The sequence below is a fragment of the Malania oleifera genome, chromosome 6, assembly GCF_029873635.1.
Source record: "Malania oleifera isolate guangnan ecotype guangnan chromosome 6, ASM2987363v1, whole genome shotgun sequence".
Taxonomy (NCBI): Eukaryota; Viridiplantae; Streptophyta; class Magnoliopsida; order Santalales; family Ximeniaceae; genus Malania; species Malania oleifera.
Genome location: NC_080422.1, coordinates 32,702,025 through 32,710,156, shown reverse-complemented (window position 1 = coordinate 32,710,156; position 8,132 = coordinate 32,702,025).

The following is an 8,132-nucleotide window of genomic DNA, read 5'->3' as shown; positions in this document are numbered from 1 at the left end:
GTCTTACTAAGAGGTGCCTCACCCCATCAAAATATTAACATTTCAAGGCCTTCATGAGTCGAGCCTAAGAGCTCCAGGGCGGAACTTAGACGATCTCGCTGAGGGTGAGTGTGGGTTAGGGGTGGCAAAACGGGTGGGTGGGCCGGGTTCGGACAGGTCACCAACGGGTCGGGTCATAAATGGGCTGAGTCATAATGGGTCGATTTTAAATAGGTCACACACATGCCAATCCTAACCCGCCCATTTAATTAACGGGCGAGTAACGGGTCACTTGTTTAAAAAATATAATTTATTTATTTTAACATTTTTTAAAAATTCCATGTAAAATGACTTTTTTTTTTTAAAATACTGCATTATATTTATTAACGAAGAAAATATAAATATTTTCTCCATTCCTATTCTTAAGGCTCTTTTTCCTTATCATGAACCCTAGAAAAATTGCAGAAGATCTTTTCCACCATAACCATAACCACCACCATGACCCCCACCATCACCATCTACACCCACCCTAGATCATGAACCACTAGCAACAGCAGCACAGTCACCACCATCCACAGCACCACCAGGACCAACTTCATCCGCCGATTCAAGACTCACCTCACTTCACTCTCCCTCCAATCTCTGAATTTGTGCTCTTATGCTGTGACGAAGACGACGACACAGGCAACCCCTCCTCCTCCTCCTCCCATATAAAATATATCAAGTAACTCATCTCCACGAAGGTGGTCCGTGGCTGCTGGCTACTGGCTGTGGTTCATCAAGGAGTGGATCGTTCACAGCACTGTTAGCACGTAGCAGCGGCTGCAGCGCACCAGAGCCCATAGGAGAGGAGAGGGGAGGAGAGGATTGAGAGAGTGAGAGTTGAGAGGAGAGTCGCGGCATGGTCGCACGGGTTAGGGTTTTTTTGTGTGGGATGGTGGACGGATGCTGGGATTGGGAATTTGGGATGCATATAACTTTTATAAAGGAATAGGATCCAAATTAACGGGTCACCCGCCGGGTGACCCACCCGAACTCATTTATAAACAGGTCAACCCATGACCTGCCTAATTATTAAACGGGTCGAATTCTTTAAACTCAAACCCATTTTAAACGAGTGGGTCCGGGTGACTCAACGGGTCATGACCCATTTTTCCAAGCCGAGTAGGATTCTTTTTTGCCTATGTTAGATGTTTTTGGACATTTTGGGATGGACACATGTTTATTTTGGGACTTATTGATGCCAAGGTTGGGTTAGCACTCTGGTAGTTATGGTTGTAGAAAAATACTTTGCTTCCGTTGTTTATTAATTAAATTGTGGACAATGATATTTTGGACCCCACTGGGTCCTTGATAATTTTACAAATGAGTTTTAAGGGCATGTGTTTGTGAATGATGTGAATATGATATGAGTTTTTATGTATTTTATGTATGTGTTTTTGGGGCGTTACAATTGTGGTATTAGAGCCTAGGTTGCTAGATTCTGCAATAGTACGATATACTACCAGACTATAGGAATGATTTAAGAAAAGGATAGGAAAGGGGTATTGGGTTTTGTCTTATAGCTTGGAGGCAAGAATTTTGTGACGGTTTTTTGTGATTTTCTTGAGGCGACGATTTCAGGAAAATTATGGCATACTATCAACGATTCTGTTTCTGAGTAGTAAGATTGGAACTTGAGATTGGGAATTTGGAGGGTTATTAGTTTATTGGAACTTAAGATTGGGAATTTGGAGGGTTATTAGTTTATTGTGTGGAGAAAGTCTAAGTATTTTAGTATGAGAGTGTAGAGAATTTTATGATTTTAGTGAATTGATGGTATGGACCGTGTTCCGATAGTAGAGTTCTAAGAAAAGTATTTATTGTCCTATTTTGAGGTTGGATCACTAAGATAAAAATGTGGACGCTAGAGGGGATAATGACTTAGGGGCTTCTAGCGAGGATGACATCGATACCTCCACATTGCTGCGAGGTTTAGCCCAACAAGTTAGGGTAGAGATGAGGCGAGACTCCAAAGGTTAGGATAGGCCACTTGTAGACTAGGGCTGCTCTATCGAGCAATTTATTCGGATGATTCCCTCAACATTTATGGGAGGAGCTGACCCAATTGCTGACCCGATCACTGCAAAGGACTGGGTGTAGGAGATGGAGGAGATATTGATTATCTTACGCTGCACAAAGGAACAAAGTGTACCATACACCACTTTTAAGTTAGTCAGAGAGGCTAAAGATGGTGGCGAGCCATAAAGCTAGTCGAGGAACAGAGGCCAGGAATTGTAACTCTGACCTGGGGCTGTTTTAAAGAAATTTTCTTCGATAGGTACTTCTTCGTTTCCACCTGGAATGCAAAAGTAGAGGAGTTCATGAATCTAACTTAGGGACACTTGAACGTACAACAGTATGTGGCCAAGTTCGTGGAGGTTTCTTGCTTTGCCCTGTACATGGTCCCAGACGAGCCAAAGAAGGGGTGGAGGTTCGAAAAAGGTTTGAGACAAGGGATCTACGAGTAGATAGTGACATTCCAGGTTCAGGTTTTCTTAGAGCTGGTGGATAAAGACACGATTATGGAGACTAGTCTGCAGGGGAGTGTAAGGATGGCAAATCAGAGGAAGAGGTCCATGCCTCTGAGTTTTCAAGATAGTCCAAGTTAGGGTCTGTGGAGGAAGAACAAGAACAGTGTGGGCTAAAGACTAGTGGTGAGGAATCGAGCGGGACTAGGTGATCTGTCATGCCCTCCATGCCTTAGGTGTAACAAGAGGCATGGGGGGAGATGCTGAAGGGAAACAAGGACTTGCTATCGGTGTGGTAGATCCGACCACCTTGCACGGGAATGTCGAGCACTGCCAATCAATGCTACCCCCATTAGCCAGTTTTGGGGAGATGGTTAGGCATCCTGAGGTGGACAGAAGAGGAACACCGCCCCAAAACGGGTCTATTCTCTGATGCTGGGAGAGGCAGAAAAGGCAAATGACGTGGTGACAGGTAATATTTCATTTCTATCAAATAAAACTGTTGTTTTGTTTGATTCATGAGCGACACATTCCTTCATAGCACGGGAGTTTATCAGAGTATGTGGTATGTAAACTTAGCCTCTGGATGTTGATCTATCGGTGGCCACACCAATGGGGACCGTGGTAGTGTGTAGAAGGGTTCTTAAAGGTAATTTAGTTAGTATATAGGGGAGAACATTGCCGACCAATCTAGTGGTTTTTGACATGCACAATTTTGATATAATTTTGGGGATGGACTGGCTAGCATCGAGCTATGCCAGTATTGATTGTTATAAGAAAGAAGTAGTGTTCAGACCTCTCGAGGAGCTAGAGTACAGATTCGTGGGGATGTACATGCATGCTTCGCCACTAATTCTATCAGCCATACAAGCTAAAAGGCTACTTTTGGATGGATGTCAGGGTTACCTAACTTATGTAAAGGAAGCGCCAGAGAGAGAATTAAGAATTGAGGATATCCCGATAGTAAGGGAATTTCCTGATGTGTTTCTGGAGGATTTGTTGGGGTTACCTCCCAAACGTGAGGTGGAGTTTGCTATCGACCTATCTTCGGGGACGACACCGATTTCTAAGGCTTCGTATAGAATGACTCTAGAAGAGTTGAAAGAATTAAAAGAAAAGTTATAGGAGTTGTTGGATAAGGGGTTTATCAAGCCAAGTGTATCACCATGGGGGCACCGATGTTGTTCATTAAAAAGAAGGACGGTTCGATGAGGATGTGCATTGACTATCGTGAAATAAATGAAGTAACGGTTAAGAACAAGTATCTACTTCCTCGTATAGACGATTTGTTTGACCAACTTTAGGGAACATCTGTGTTCTTTAAGATCGATCTTCCATCTAGGTACCATCAGGTGAGAGTTAAGGCAGAGGATGTACCTAAAACTGCGTTCTGAACTTGGTATGGCCATTATGAATTTTTGGTTATGCCTTTTGGATTGACTAATGCCCCTGCTTCATTTGTGGACCTCATGAATAGTGTATTTTATGAATATCTGGCTCGGTTCGTAGTGGTGTTTATTGATGATATTCTTGTATATTCAAAGAGTCATGAGGAGCACGAGGATCATTTGAGGATGGTGCTCCAAGTGTTGCGAGAAATGAGGTTGTATGCTAAATTCAAGAAGTGTGAGTTCTTCTTAGAGCAAGTTGCATTCCTCGGGCACGTGATATCTAGGCTTCGAGTAAGATAGAGGCAGTGGCAGATTGAGTAAGATCGAAGAATGTCCACGAGGTCAGGAGTTTCTTGGGATTGGCAGGATATTACCACCGATTCATAGAGGGTTTTTCCAAGTTGTTAGGCCCTCTGACAAAGTTGATCCGGAAGAATATAAGATATGAGTGGACTAATAAATGCGAACAAAGTTTTTAGGAATTAAAACATCGATTTATCACTGTGCCAGTATTGACCATTCCTTCAGGAGAGTAGGGTTTTTTTTATTTTATTTAAAGTGATGTGTCCAGGAAAGGGCTTGGGTGCGTGCTAATGCAATGAGGGAAAGTAATTGCATATGCTTCTCAGCAAATCAATGAGTACGAGCAGAACTACCTAACGTATGATCTGGAGTTAGTAGCAGTGGTTTTTGCATTAAAAATTTGGAGGTATTATTTATATGTGAAAAGATGTGAAATATTCACAGACTACAAAATCCTGAAATACTTTTTCACCCAAAAGGAATTGAATATGAGACAAAAGAGATGGCTTGAATTAATTAAAGACTATGACTGCACCATCAATTACCACCTAAGGAAAGCTAATGTGGTAGCTAATGCTTTGAGTTGGAAGTTAGAGGATGTGTCAGTCTCGTCGATAGTAGCTCAACATCAAATCAGAATGGATATGGAAATATTTGGTGTGGAGATAGTGGAAAGAAATCACCAGGAGATCATTGCTAGTTTGGTAATCCAATTGACATTACTGGAGTATATTAAAGCGGCACAAGTAGCAGATGAGAAACTAGTGAAAATTAAGGGTGTGGTACGGAGGAGATCGGAAATAGATTTTAATATCTCAGATAAAATCACACCAGGCTTTGTGTACCAAATGACGCCCCAATAAAAAGACCAATTCTGGAAGAGGCTTATCACTCTCTCTCTATATAGTGCATCCAGGAAGCACTAAGATGTATCGGGATTTGTAGGAGTCTTTTTGGTGGAATAATATGAAGAGGGAGATTACCCGATTCGTGGAGCAGTGCTTTACGTGTCAACAGGTGAAAGTTAAACACCAAAGACCAGCATGGCCATTGCAGCCACTCCATATTCTTGAGTGAAAGTGGGAGCATATCTCCAATTTTGTTATAGGGTTACCCTTAGTATTGCACAGGCAAAACGCCATTTGGGTAGTTGTGGATTGTTTGACGAAGACTACACATTTCATTCCGATTAGAGTAAGCTATTCTATGAATAGGTTGATAGAGTTGTATGTGCAGGAGATAGTTAGACTCCATGGTCCATGGCGTACTAGTGTCCACCATGTCAGATTGAGACCCACGGTTCACTTCCCAGTTTTGAAAAACTTACAGAGAGCCTTGGGATCTCAGCTAACATTCAGTACGACATTTCACCCCAGACTGATGGGCAGTCAGAAAGAACGATCCATATATTGCTCACTGGCCTTGGTTCCTCATATGAGTCCTTCGTGACTTCTATTACCGCAAAATCCACTCCCATCTCCTCTCAAGAACTATTTTAGCTTATGCTTGTTCATGAGAGCAGGTTAGCTCATTGGACGAGGAGTATGTTTCCCACTGATCCTTTGGTGAATGTCACCACAACAGGCGATCATGATCAATGAGGTCGAGGCTATTTCTATAATAGAGAAGGAAAATCTGGACGAAATGATATTTCAGAGGACACTCCACCTCCTACCACAGATGGGGTTGCAGTGGCAGCTACCTAAACTCACCCTCATATACCACCCCTTCACCCCCAAACGCTCGCCTGACCTGTAAAGTGTGTAGTTAGGCCATGTTGCTCTACAATGTCGGCACCACTTCAATCACTCCTACAAATATGAGGCTCCCCCATCATTTTCAAAAAATTTCACAAACACTTTCCACCAATCCTCCACCTACCCAGACACCACTTGGTATCATGACTCAGCCGCAACCCACCACATCGCCAACAATCTTGACATTGTCAATCTCTCCTCCTAACCCTATACCGATGGTGATCAAGTGTGAGTAGGTGACGGATCTGCCCTCTCCATCCAGAACATCGGTGACTCATCTTTCCTCTTATTCTTCATTTACGTCAAATAATTTGCTCCATATTCCATCTATCTCTAAAAATCTTGTCTCTGTTTGTAAATTTTGCTCAGATAACAATTGCTTTTTTGAATTTTACTCCTCTTATTTCTTGGTGAAGGACACCTCGACTAGGAAACTCCTCCTCACCTATCCCAACATTAGCAAACTCTATATCTTTCTTCCAGCACTGGCACCCTCAGCTTTCCCTTCCACACACATTGGTGAGAAGACTTCCACTGCTCAATGGCATCGTCACTTTAGCCACTCTTCACTTCAGCTTGTGTCTTGCATCCTCCATTGCCACTGCTTGATCTCTTCTATATCTGCCTAGACTGCCCTTTGGCCAAAAGTCACTAGCTGCCCTTCTTCCTTAATTGAGCCCAAGCCTCAAAACCTCTTGAACTTGTTTGTGCTGATGTTTGGGGCCCGGACCCTCATTTTTCCATGTGGTTTTTGTTATTACTTATCTCTTGTTGATCAATATACTCACTTCTATTGGTTCTTCCCACTCAAACTTAAATATGATGTTTGTCATGTTTTCACCAATTTCATTCCCTATGTTGAACGTTTGTTTAATTCCAAATTAATTCCTATTAAAATCGATGGTAGTGGCAAATTCAAGTCACTCACTCCTTTTTGCCAAAAAACTTGGCATCACACATCAATTAACTTGTTTACACACACCCCATCAACAAAATGGACTTGTTGAAGGAAAACATAAACACATTGTTGAAATCGGCCTTGCCTTAATGGCTCATGCAAAATTACTTAAAGATATTGGGCCGAGGCCTTTGACACTCCTATTTACCTCATAAATCGTCTTCCATCTCCTACCTTACACAATAAATCTTCCTATTTCCTGGTATTTAATAAAGATCTGGGCGACAAATTTCTTAAATTTTTTGGTTGTGAATGTTGGCCCAATCTTCGGGCTTTTAATAATCATAAAATGCATTTCAGATCCACATCCTATCTTTTTTTGGGTTATAGTCCATCACACAAAGGATATAAATGTTTGGACCTCTCCTCAGATAGGCTATATATCTCTTGAGATGTTCTCTTCAATGAAACCTCCTTCCCGCATGCACTCCTCTTGACCCAACCCACTTTCTCCTCTCCTCCACCATTTGATGCCCTTCTTCCTTTCCTTCCTACCTCAATTCTGGGCCCATGTGTGACGACCCGAATAAAAATGGTATTTAAATAAAAAGGAAGGGAAATGGAAATTGTAACAGAAGGAATAACAGAGGGAAATTTCCAGGGCCTCGTTGACGGACACAGGGATTCATCGACGAGGAAATACCAAGAGAGGTTTTGGAGCAGTTTGAATTTCGTCGACGAGGAGTGGGCTTCGTCGAAGAAATTATTAAAAGACTTGTCAACAAGATGACGTGTCTCGTTGATGAATCTGACACTATAAGTCGTAGAAATCTGGATTTAAATGTAAAAATTAGGAAATATCTCATTCTCTCATTCTCTCTCTCTCTCTCTCCCTGCGGATTCTCTCTCTTCTCTCTTCAATTTCGTCTCCGTCATTCGCCGAATCGACGATCTGAAGCCACCAAAATGCTCCTGGAGAAGTTCTCCACATATATGCTGGAGCGGATCGTCGGTGGAACCCCGTTGAAAATCATCCCTGAGTTGAGGTTAGGCTTTTTGTGCCGAATTTGGTCTTACGATAGTTATAGGAAATGATATATACGTGAAAATACTGAAGTTTAATACTGGGAGTTTTCATTTTTAGGGTATTGATCAGGAAACCCTACGAGTGTTAGATCAGGATATTTTAGGGGCTTTCTCAGTAGTCAGGTAAGAGAATAAACTAAAGCAGTTATTTTCCATGAAAATTATTATTATGTATGAGTAAGTTTATTTTCAGAAAAACATATATTAC